The 12,801-nt window shown below is 49.4% G+C and overlaps 1 protein-coding gene and 1 non-coding gene across 6 annotated transcripts in view; one reads left to right on the plus strand and one right to left on the minus strand.

Moving 5' to 3' along the window:
- Positions 1 to 7,862, minus strand: part of PPP6R3 (protein phosphatase 6 regulatory subunit 3) — a 123,060-nt gene extending 115,198 nt beyond the window's left edge. For all 5 annotated transcript variants that reach the window (XM_068975905.1, XM_068975903.1, XM_068975901.1 and 2 more), the window contains exon 1: positions 7,798 to 7,862. The gene's annotated coding sequence lies outside the window, so the exon portion shown is untranslated. The remainder of the gene's footprint in view (positions 1 to 7,797) is intronic.
- A 565-nt stretch (positions 7,863 to 8,427) lies between these two features.
- Positions 8,428 to 8,500, plus strand: TRNAA-AGC (transfer RNA alanine (anticodon AGC)). The gene has a single exon. It is a non-coding gene; the product is annotated as a tRNA-Ala (tRNA).
- Positions 8,501 to 12,801: the final 4,301 nt, after the last annotated feature.

The raw sequence follows: 12,801 nt of genomic DNA on the forward strand, positions 1-12,801 counted from the left end.
ACGCAACATTCTGTCACTTAAACTGGTGGTCTTAACATTTAACATCTGTACACATGCCAATACAGACTCTTGGAATGTATGATCCCATTAAAAATTAAAATAAAAAAACAGGTTAGAACAAGACAGGTCAAACCCAGTCCACCGCCTCTTTTTGCAGATAAAGTTCTATTAGAAGCTTCATTTGTTCACGTGTTGACTATGAATGCTTTCACACCACGGCAGCAGAACTGAGTGGTTCCAGAGCCCACAGAGCCTGACGTATTCATTACCTGGCCCTTTACAGAACACAGCTGTCTGGTTATCGTGTGAAATTTGTTAACAAATTAAGAGCAACATTTAAAAGAGCCAATCATCAATCCTCAAGGACGTCCCTAGCAGTCCAGTGGTTAAGACTCCATAGTTCCACTGCAAGAGGCTCAGGTTTGATCCCTGGCTGTGAAACTAGGATCCCACATGCCACACAGCTGAGTACATAAATAAATAAAAGTTCAAAAAACAAAAGGAAAAAAAAAAGTGATCCCTTCAAGACACGTGTGATTATCTCACAGCACAGAACATTGAAAAAATATGGCTCTACGTAACATGAGGGACTCCAAAGTTTTTTATACTGTCCTCAAGCACCAGAAAGATTTTAAAGATGAATATTTCAGAACGTGCTTGCGTGCTCAGTTGTGTCCAACTCAGCAAAACCTCAAATTTATGATCTCTACTCTCACCACAGTAAAAAAAAAAAAAAAAGTCACATTTTAGTAAGTAAAATCTATATAAAACAATCCAAAATTGGGGGGTGGGGGACACCCCTACCTAACTCTGTGCCCTGCCCTGCCTGACCCACTTCACCGCCCCCCTATGCTTCCTCAGAGCAGCTAGTCAGAACTCCAGGCCTTCTACCGTAACACTCCACTCCATTTCTTCAGGGCGTTTCCCTGCAACTTCTATTAGTCATTTCTAACCTTATTTCACTGTTACTAGCAAGAAGACTGATAACAGTAATAATACCCAAACAAATATTACTGTGTACTAGGCACTGTACTAACAAGTTTACACTTCATATTCATTTCACAGATAAGGAAACTAAGGAACAGAGATGCCATCTAACATCATGATTACACAGCTGAAGACTGGCAGCCTGAACTCAAAGTCAGCTATTTTAGATCCTTTGCACTCTTGCCCTCCACAAGATACTCTGGCCTGAGAGCAGAGAACAGGTACTGATCTGTGAAAACTCCCTCAGTTCAATATGCTACGCCTATGACGGGCGCCAAGTGCACAGCTGCTGCGCCATCTATGAGTGTCGTAATAAACCAAGGACAGAAGGGACTGGGTCTCCTGGACGGCAGCGGAGGCAGGTGTGAACTGCCCACTGCCCAGAGGCAACAGAAACCCTGTGTATCTCCGTCGACAAAAGGGAACCAGGAGGCACTACCCCTCACCTACGACAACGACAAAAACAGACAGCCAAAACACCAGTTCAGAAGTTAAACATTTATTCTTTAATTTTTATTGGAGTATAGCTGATTGATTACAATGTTGTATTTATTCTTAACTCTCAGTGAGTTCCAGCTATGTTATTGCTGAAACAACTGACACTTAAAATTATGGTCTAGTGGGGCCACCAAAACCCTAAGGCCTCACCCAGGAACTGAGATTTCTCTGCTGCCTACAGGCCCTTTCTCCCGCATGACCTAAATTTTTCTCTAATATCAATGACCTCCAAAACCGTGATTCTCATGAAAGGAAGCGCCAAACAGCCAACAGAGTCAATACTTGTCAATGTTCCTCCCACCACTGCCTCGTCTGGAGAATGAAAGCCCAGGCCTCACCAAGATCCAGCCAGTGTCTCCTGACCAAGCCTCACTGGACAGTGCAAGCCAGCCCGGAATGTGCCTTAGTGGCCAGTACAGCTGCTGCCTCGCTTGCCCTGCTTAGGGTCTCAGGGGGCCATGCCTCTTCAGGCAAGCTCCCCTTCTCGTCCGTGTCTCTGACGCACTGCATTATTTTCACACCAGCATTACTGTTTAGATTTACATACAAGTACAGGGAACGTCAGGCTCTCACTAGCTAGCCACATAGCTTTCTCCAAGTCTGACTCCACATTCAGCCATACTTTTATCTCTGCAGTCTTTTCACTTTTCTGCAACCTTTTTAGTGCTGTTTCCTACTGTTTCAAAAAAAAAAAAAACAATCTCATTCATCTTTCCTTTGGGCCCCCAGACTTCATGGCAGTCAGCCTCTGGGGCACACAAACCATTCCAAATCAATATACACTCCCTCTGTAAGAAATTCTGGAACTAATAATACCCTTTCTCCAGAGTTGCCAAGAAGTATAAAATCAGAGTCTCTTTGTATCAGGAAAGATGTTCATAATCTATTCAAATTTATTTATATAAAATCAGTCAACTGTGGAGTCTTCACTAATACTTAATAATCAAACAGGTCAACACTAGCCAGCAGAAGTGAGACGTAGTAAACCGCCTCTACTCAGATCTTTGTGAGTCTGCGACACAAAAATGTCCCAGTTAAGGTAGGAAGCCTTTCAAGTACCGTCAAGGTTCCCTTTCACTTGCTTCTTTACCATCTAGCCAATCTACCTGATATCCAGATGTCAGTTCATAAACATCCAAACTGAAACAAACTGGGCATTGATGCGACTAGCAACTCTCTCTCCTCCCAGTAAAGAAAAATAAAGGGGGAGGGAGGAAGAAAGGGGGTTTCCATGGCAACTAAATCTAAGTCAAAGTCAAAAGGCCACAAAAACAAATTTCCAGTCACCTCAATCCAGACTGCAGCAGGAAAAAAAAACCCATTCCCACTGGAAGCACCGTGGATTTCAAGCACACTCAAGACGTTTAGCATGAATCTACACCAAGCCTCTGATCAGCAGGGAAAGTGAGCTTCTCCAGTTTGATCAAGTGACAGCCAACATCTATGGAGCAAAAGACAACACAGGCCACTCCTACTTGTTGTCATTACCGAGCAGCTTCACTAGCGCTGCCGCTGCCGCTCAGTCACTCCAGTCGTGTCCGACTCTGCGCGACCCCGGAGATGGCAGCCCACCAGGCTCCGCCGTCCCTGGGATTCTCCAGGCAAGAACACAGAAAGAATAACCGCATTGCTTTTTAAAACAAACCAAACCAAAGAGGGAAGTGGAAGTTAACTATTTAATACCTATGAGAAACAAAGGTGTAACTACTTCATTCTTTGACAACAGACTTCTGGCAATCTCAAACCACCCAACCAACAATTACAAGCTCTTTGCTCTGAAGCCTCTAGGGCCTCTCACTAAAAGTCTGCTTACTTACTTACACCACATTACTCAGTTCACAAGCTGAGATATCTGGCCTCAGCGCAAAGGACGTCCCTTGTCATTGCTGCCTCCCCCCAAAGACTGAAAGTCCTTAAGTGCCTGTTGATGAGTGAATCCCTACTAGTGTTCTTGACAGAGTAAGGATTCAATATATTTGCTGATCAAATAAATGAAGACTAGACAGCAGCATTCCTGGCTTTCCCATGAATGATCCCATTATCTACCTGGTAATGCTCTCTTCCCAGCACCTCCGTGCCACAGCACTGCACTGGGTTTAGGGCAGCCAAGAGCGGAGGAGAGTTGGGTGATACTATATATCTCTTACGTGCAATTTAAAGACAATTCAAATGAATATACATGCAAAACAGAAACAAACTCGGGTTTAGAGGCTCCCCTGAGGGCTCATGGATAAAGAACCTGCCTGCCAACGCAGGAGATCTCGGTTCCATTCTGGGTCAGAACGAGCCCCTGGAGAAGGAAATGGCAACTCACTCCAGTATTCTGGCCTGGAGAATCCCATGGACAGGGAAGCCTGGCAGGCTACAGTCCACGGGGTCTCAAAGAGTCGGACGCGACTTAGCAACTACTCACACAGAAGAAACAGATGCTGAAGTGGTCACCTGTCATTCTAAGCATCTCAGTGAAAGTCGCTCAGTCGTGTCCGACTCTCTGCGAACCCACGGACACACAGCAATAGGGAAAATTTCAGGACGAAGGAGATCTCCGGGATCTCCCTTTTATACGTCCAGCCTTTTAACATTCAGTTGGCAAAAATGTGTAGTTTTATAGTAACCTTCATCCCACTCAATACACTAGGATCATCCGTATTCTAAGGATGTGAGAGAAAAGGAGTTCTCTTTCACTGCACTTCATCTCCCCAGAGGGAAAAACACTTGCCCACTCCGGTCAGAGTGCAGGGTTCAGGCAAGCCCCCTGTGGTAGCAAGCAAGGGTCACCATGTTAAAAGATAAGCATTCAATCTGCCTCTCTCCTGCCTTGTGAAGGGCAGATTTGGCAAACCAATCCAGGTCTAACTCTCTGAAAACAGGCCTTCATTAAAATAATAATAATAATGAAGCTGGCATCTAAAAACATAATTGACAGCTGACTGACAGGATGAGGGCAGAAATGACAAAACTCAAAAATCACAGCAGGATAAGGTTATTTAGCATAGCCAGTAACAGCCCTGAACACCTGAGAGCTTCAGCACAATATGTTGATGGAGTCTCATGAAGCAAGAGAAAAACAAAAGTTTCTCAATTACTTTATAAAACATTCACTTTAAAAAACGTTTTTCAAAGCTCAGTCTTCAGGGACCTGAAAATGATGTATACCATCTTTCCCCATTACTAAGTCATGTCCCAGGAGGGTCGAGGTATAGACAAGCTCACAGGTGACAGGATCCCTTGACCCACACGCAGCTCCTGAAATCTGTGGTCTAGTGGTTCCAGAACCTAGCTGCACATGAGTATTACTTGGGAGCTTTTAGAAACGTTCTCACTCTCATCACACATTTACAGAACAGTCTTGAAAAGTATTCCCAATGATCCCAAAGCAGGTCAGCTCAGCATCTGTCTGGAGCAGGGTTTCTCGACCTCAGCACCGCTGACCTCTGGGGGGCTAACGTCCTGCTGAGGCGTGAGGCTGCCATCTTGTGCATCACAGGGTGTCCAGCTGCATCCCTGGCCTCTGCCTTCTAGAAGCCACTGCCCAACCCCACAGATGTGACAAGCAAAATTTACTTTTCCAGATATCACCAGATGATTCTTGGGGGCAAAATCCGCCCCCCAAAGTTGAGAACTACTGCTCTAGAGTAAATTAAAAAACAGTCATCTGAGGCTCCTTTAAGAAGGGAAAAAAATAAGAAAACTTCCAAAAGCCAAGAGATCAGGTCTATTCTTTCCATCTAGCTCACCTAAGAAAAAGCAGTCAACTCTACTTGGCCACACCAGGGCTCGGATCTTGACTTACGAGAACCAACCACAGCCTCTTGTGCTTTGTACGTAAATAAACTGAGTTTTAATTGAGCAGATGGTTACAAGAACTTCACTGTCACTACCATTCTTAACCATTCTATATCAGTAAGAAAGCATTGTAAAATTTTAGACAAATATATACTCAGGCTGCCTCTCAAATATCCAATATGTAAAACCACAAGATTCAAGTTTATCAAAGAAGCAAACTAAATACCAATCCTGACAAATACTGTTTTAAGGAAGATGTCTTGTCTGTAATAAGCACATTATCTCTGTACCACATCAACGCCAAAATTTATTTCAAAGAGACTAAGCAAGCCTCACCCTGTCAGGCCTTAACTTCATCACTATTCATTTTCTGTCCAGTTATGGTCTGATTCTCAAATCGCCAGGCAGTTAATTGAAACCAGCAAGTTTTGTTCTGCTATACTTTACACAAAAGCTAGTTTTCTAATCTAAAACAATCTTCTTCTTCCTGTTCTTCAGTAAGTTACACCAGCAAGATGTTCATCTCTACTTAAGACGGAGTCTATCAAAGTAACATTTCCCAGGGCAACAAAGCAAGCCAGGTCCCAAGCAGGTAATTCCAGGGGAAGGACAAGCCCGGTTTCAAGCAGCAGGGAGAAGACCACAGGGCAGGAATCAGTAGACTCCGAGTAGATGCATGAGTGGATGACATTGTTAGATATTCTAGACCCTCTGATCAAACTTAGCTGAAATGCAAAATAACTTCGAAAGCATCCACCCAGGACAACAGTTATTTCCCAAAGTACCTTCACTGCAGAATATCTCAATACACAGTAACCTTTCAAACCTCAGTAAGAACCCAAGAGTACACTAAGAAACTCTCCAGTTACTACTGATTTGGGGGCCAATCACACGCAATAAGCGGTATTCAAAAGTACAGGAGGAACCGAATCTGACGTGAGCTCCTGGTGGGCTTTTATTTAACCATCTCTTCAACAAGCCAGTCTGAGGCACCACCACTAATGACTCCAGAAAACGTCTGTAAACGTAATCAATCCTCAGCCACCCTCTCCTGGGTGGTTCTCAGCCGGAAAGAGTCTTAAAAACACAAGAGCTTTCTAAAGACAGCCACGAAAAGCCAGGACTTCCCAATACTATCTAAACATTTAAAAACCAAATCCAAATTAATAATAGCCACTAATTACTAAGCGGATTCCTCACGCCAGGCACCGTTTCTAGCTGCTGTACACATATTAACTCATTTCCTCCCGACAGACTGCTGTGGCAGCCACTGATGTTATTCCCGTATTACAGAAAAAGCAGAGAGGTTGAGGGACTTGCCCAAGGTCACAGCGCCAGAAAGTGGTGAAGCCAAGATCTGGAAACCACGCCGTCTAACTCGACACCAAAGGAAGCTCCAACACCATCCCTTCAGTGGATTTTCCAGCGGCTGGAAATCCGGAGCCTCTTTCCCACTTGCTGCCTACCTACAACGTGACCTTGAGGACAAAATCGCAGTCAACTCCACGTTAACAAAACAGCCACATTCACAAGTGCTGTGACGATAAAAGGAAACAACTCCCAAGCGCCGCTCCCAGAAAAGCAAAACAGAAAAGCTCGATCCGACCCACAGAGAAAATGGGTTAAGTACAGAGATTACACGGAGCTCGGAGGGTGAGACTCCAAGACACACAGGTGCATCCAAGGACTCGTGCCGTTCACCTCCAACCAAGAGTCCAAGTTGTGGTCAGAGAAAGCCGGGCCGCAGGAAACCCCTCCAAGGGAGCGGCGAGAGGGCTTCTTTCAGAGGGAGGTACTTGCGCCCGAGAGGACCACCCCCCCACCCTAGCGCGTATTCGCCAGGGAGGCTTTCGCGACCAGGTCTGAGCTGGAGTCGCAACCCTGGAGTTTAAGGAAAAAAAAAAAAAAAAAACACTCGGAAGGAGGTTTTAAACACTCCGAGCCGGGCGCCGGCGTATCCCGCTGACTCTGCGGCGAGGGAGCAGAAACCCACAGAACTTGTTTCCCGGAGAACCGAGTCCAACAATGGCCTCTTCGGGAGTCTCCGGCGAGCCGCCGCCGCCTCAACTTGACACGCTGCGGGGCCCGCGCCCAGAGAACTTGTCCGGGGCCCGCGGGCAGCGGGCGGTGCTCGCTCGGGGCGGGCCGGCCGGCGCGGAGCGGGGCCCGGCCGGGTGAGGGGCGCGCCCGGCCGGCCGGCCGGCCGCCCGCCCGCCGCGCCAGGCCGCGGACGTCAACCCGGGCGCAAAGTTCGCCTCCCGGCCCGCGGCCCGACTCGGCGAGGGGCCCCGCAGCGGGCGAGCGGGCGGCTGACAGGCGCGGGCAGGGACGGGCCAGGGAGCCCGGGCGCCGCGCCTCCCCGGCGGCCGAGAGGCGAATTCCGGGGGGGAGGGGAGGGGGCCGGGACGCTCCCTCCCCGCGCCGCCGAGGCCGGGCGGAGGAGCCCCGTCGCCGCCGCCCGCGCGCCGCGCACCCAGCGCACCCCGCGCCGCGGCCCGCTCCGCCGCGCCCCCCCCTCCTCATTACCTGGAGGTGCCCGCGACTCGCCGCTAGTTGCGCTCAGGCGGGAAACGCGCTCACCGACACCATCAGCGAAGCGCCCAAAATGGCGGACGTATCAAGCAGGCCTTGAGTTCCCCCCGCCCTCCCTCCGAGCGCCTCGCGGCCAATCACGGCCCTGCCCCCGCCCCCGGCTCCGCGCTCATTGGCCTTCCTCTCCCGCCCCCTGCCGCCTATTGGATCACTCTGCGGCCCCCGTTGAACCTACTCCGATTGGCTCGCGGACACCGTCCGTCAAGGGCGAGGGGGCGCATTCTTTTCCCATGGACTTGATGGATCCGGAACCTCTAGGACCCCGGAGTCTGGAGCCAACAAATCAGAAACCGAGGGAAACCTTGTCTGGGTTCCCCCCAACTACGCCATAGCAACAGCAGGGCCTTCTCTTGACGGACGGCTGGGGCCACCAATCCGATGGCCAATGCTTTTTAAAACTAAAGTGAGCCAAGCCAATCATGGCAGTAGGTCTGCACAAGTGGGGAGCTGCACAAGAACCAATGGGGTAGCGAGACCCGCGGGCAGGCGGGCCCGAGGGCCCGGAGGAAACCGGTGATGACGTGAGCCACCATGTGTCTCGGTGGCGGAAGTTCGCCGGGAGCTGGGGAATTAGCTCAAGTGGTAGAGCGCTCGCTTAGCATGTGAGAGGTAGCGGGATCGATGCCCGCATTCTCCACGGCTAAATTTTATACAGTTGGGGAGGGAGCGGGGAAGTTGGCAGTTAGTGTCACTTGTCTCAAAGGTGGAGTTTGTACCAAGAGACGTGAGGACAAGTTGTGCTAGGTGCCCCTATATGTGCACCCGCCTCTGCTAGGGAGGAAAACTGGATGGATTGGGGGGTGGTCTTCCTTTTGCCTTGCGGAAGAATTTATGCAGAAGTTGCTTCTTCAAATGTAGTGGTAGTGAGCACTTTGTGCCCCGCAAGCCGGGGTACACAGGAGCAGAGGGTCCCGGACGTCAGACTCCACCTGAGCAACACAAGCAAAGCAGGCCATAGAGCGGTGGTGGTCGTGTTTCTGAGAAGGTGACATTTCCACCCACGGAACACGGAGGACAGACCTGCGCGGCTCAGTGCGGGTTGGCGAGGGCTCCGGGCAGGGAGACTGTTACAGGTGTCTCTGGGGGCACTGGCTTGGTCAGGGATGATCACTCCGGCTCACGGAGCGGAGGCAGGCTTTTACTGTGGGGCTTCCCCCAGCTACCTCCCAGAGTCCGGGCCTGAGCAAAGTGACAGGGCTTGGCCCCGGGTCTGCCTTGCCAGTGCTTCCCTCTGCACCCCTTTGCCTCGGCCCCAGCTGGCCCTCCACCTCCCTGACTCAGACTCTCTGAGCACCCCACCCCCACCCCCGGGCCAAATGGCAGGGAGAAGAGAGCCCAGCTTGAACTGGGTCAGCCCTGGTAGGCTACAATCCATAGGGTCGCAGAGTCGGGCACTACTGAAGAGACTTAACACACACACGTAGTGCCCGGGGAGCCGGGTCTCCGGTGCAGACATGCCCGTCGGTCCCCTAGCTACCCCCTTCGGCAAACCTGCAGCTGGAAGCCAACTCAGAAAGACTTCACTGCTGGTGAATCATCATCCCCATTTTACCGGTTAATTAACTGAGGCCCAGAAGGAATTTACACTCACATTGGCTGAGCAACCTTAGTTGGGTAATCTAACCCCTCTAAGTTTCCAGGAAAAGACTGATGCTGAAGGTGAAGCTCCAATACTTTGGCCACCCGATGCAAAGAACCGACTCATTGGAGAAGACCCTGATGCTGGGAAAGATTAAGGGCAGGAAAAGAAGGGGAGGACAGAGGACGAGAATGGTTGGACTGCATCACTGACTCAATGGACATGAGTTTGATAAAGCTCCGGGAGATGGTGAAGAACAGGAAAGCCTGGCTTGCTGCAGCAACTGAACAACAGCTAAACCTCCAGATCTTATCTGTTAAGTACCAGTGATTGTAGATAAAGGTGACACCGCCTGTGTCCATGCCCTGAGGGTATTGGGCCTCTAGAGTGGCAGCAACCAAGGATGGATATTACTTGCCTGATCCTACTGTTCAGAGAGGCTCGGATCCTTGCCCAAAGCCCTACAGCTAGTGAAGAATTCATTTCAAGATTGAAGCCAGGGAATTCCCTGGCAGTTCAGTGGTTAGGATTCTGCACTTTGACTACTGAGGGCACAGGTTCAATCTCTAATCTGGGAACTAAGATCCTGCAAAAAAGATTGCAACAAGTTCAAAAGATATGCAGAGGGTTAGGGAGAGGGACCTATACACAGATAACCTGGGTGGGCGGCGGAGAAGCAGGGAAGAATGGGAGGGAGGGACTCACGGCAGCTTTGGAGGATAAGCAAAGGAAAAACTTCAGAGCAACAGAGGGCAAATTCAGGGCTGGCCATACTTTAGAAGGATGGTTTGGATTTAGAGCAGCAAGGCTGTGCTCTGTGAGTAGTGCTGGACCAAAGAGGCTTGCCCTGGAGCACAGGAACGGCTGCAGGCAACCCCAGGACAGTAAAAGCGCTCTATACAATGTGATGCTCTTGAGCAGGACTGAAAACGCAGCTTTCTGTCTCTAGACCCATTGGAGCAGAAGCTTCATGAGGTTAGTTTTTCCTTTCTTTGCTGCTATACCACAGAGGCTTCCCTGGGGGCTCAGATGGTAAATGATCTGCCTGCAACATCAGAGATGTGGGCTTGATCCCTGGGTTGAGAAGATCCCCTGGAGAAGGGAATAGCTATCCACTCCAGTTTTCTTGCTAGGAGAAGTCCATGGACAGAGGGGCCTGCTGGCTACAGTCCATGGGGTTGCAAAGAGTCAGACATGGATGAGTCACCAACACTGTCACTCTCTTTTCACCCCAGTACCTAGTACTTAGCACACAGTGAATTGAACTGAAAGTTGCTCAGTCATGTCTGACTTTGCAACCCCATGGACTGTACATGGAATTCTCCAGGCCAGAATGCTGGAATGGGTAGCCGTTCTCTTCTCCAGGGGATCTTCCCAACCCAGGGATCGAACTCAGGTTGCCCACATTGCAAGAGGATTCTTTACCAGCTCAATAGATGCTCAGGAAATACTTGTTCATTTCATTAAAAACTCTTTTTAGAGAGTTCCCTGGTGGTCCAGTGGTTAAGACTCCACCTTCCAATGCAGGGTTAATGGGTTCAATCCCTGGTCAGGGAACTAAGGTCCTCCTACATGCTGCTCGGGGTGGCCAAAAATTAAAAATATTAAAAAAACATTTTAAAGACCTCCTGACCTTTCTTGGGACCGCCTCCTTCTTCCAGTGTTACCTTCTATCTGGTGAGGAAGTCTTAAGCCTATTTATCTCCTGCCTTTCCTTTCCAAATAATCCAGCACGAAGCCTTCATCCTATTCAGTCTGGTCTGTTTCTTGCATATGCATGTCCCTATTCCTGTCTTCTGGCACAAGTCAGTGTTGTTTTTGACAGGGGTTGTTGCCTCAGAGGGACACCTCTGAGTGTGTGGGCAGGAGGGGGCAATCAGGGCTGGGACTGCCCTCTTGTGGAGGAGTTGGCCCAGCCACCCACTGATACCTGAATCGCTTTAACTCATTCATCATCAAAGGACTTGCTGGTACCTGCTTCAGACTCCTCCATCCAAGACTCAGGTGGATCACAGAGCCATATGCACTATAATTAAATGAAATAATGCATTCCCTCACCGAACATAAGTGGGCACCCAAAGTCTCCATTTATGATGAGCTCCTAGCCTAACTAGAAGAGTTGAAGTCAGGGAGAACTTCCTGGAAGAGGAGGCATCTGAGTTGAGCCTATCTCCTGAGGACCATGGGGAGCCACTGACAGACTTCACGGAGGACAGTGATTTCAAAGTTCTGGATTGGCCTCACCATCATAAAACTTGTAGATTTCTCAGATCACCATCTTCCCCTTTTTCTCCCTAATCCCTTTGTAATTTGATTTTTCATATTTCAATTTTCAACCCATCTCGACTTTTAGAAAACTTATATGAAAAATTTTACACATACTCAACTGTAGAGAGGAAAGTATAGTGAACACACATGTGTCCATCACCTAGCTATGATTCCTTAACTTTGGGGAACAGAGCTGCCATCTTTTAATCCTATCAAGTAATGATTTTTTAAAAATATTATTTGCTATTACTGTGATTTTATGAAAGAAAGGACATTTCGGACTTCCCTGGTGGCACAGTGGATAGGAATTCGCCTGCCAGTGAAGGAGACATAGGTTTGATCCCTGGTCCAGGATGATTCCACGTGCTACAGAGCAACTGGGCCTATGCACCGCAAGTACTGAGCCTGTGCACCGCAAGTACCGAGCCTGTGCACTGCAAGTACTGAGCCTGTGTACCACAAGTACTGAGCCTGTGAACTGCAAGTACTGAGCCTGTGTACCGCAAGTACTGAGCCTGTGTACCGCAAGTACTGAGCCTGTGAACTGCAAGTACTGAGCCTGTGTACTGCAAGTACTGAGCCTGTATACTGCAAGTACTTAGCCTGTGTACTGCAAGTACTGAGCCTGTGAACTGCAAGTACTGAGCCTGTGTACTGCAAGCACAGAGCCTGTGTACTGCAAGTACTGAGCCTGTGAACTGCAACTGCCGAAGCCCACGTGCCCTGAGAGCTCCACACAGAAGCCACAGAGCGTGTGCTAGAGAAGCCACTGCAGTGAGAAGCCAACGAGAGAGCAGCTCCCACTCACTGCAACTGGAGAGAGCACGTGTGCAGCAACCAAGACCCAAGGCAACTGAAAAAGAAAGAAAAAGAAAGGACACTTTAATACACTCAGAAAAGACCAGCTCCGGATAAAGAAAAGGCTTGAGATGGAAGGAGCTTGCCCTGAGAACAAAGATCCACATTGTCTTTCCTTCTGTTATGTCACCAGGCTCAGGCCTGATCCGAGGGGTGGAAAGAGGCTGCCCTGGCAGGGGACGTGCCCCGGGAGGCCCCGAGCCAGTGCTGGGGGGTTGCTGGGTGGTCGGGCT

The sequence above is a fragment of the Capricornis sumatraensis genome, chromosome 8 (assembly GCF_032405125.1).
Source record: "Capricornis sumatraensis isolate serow.1 chromosome 8, serow.2, whole genome shotgun sequence".
NCBI classification, from domain to species: Eukaryota; Metazoa; Chordata; class Mammalia; order Artiodactyla; family Bovidae; genus Capricornis; species Capricornis sumatraensis.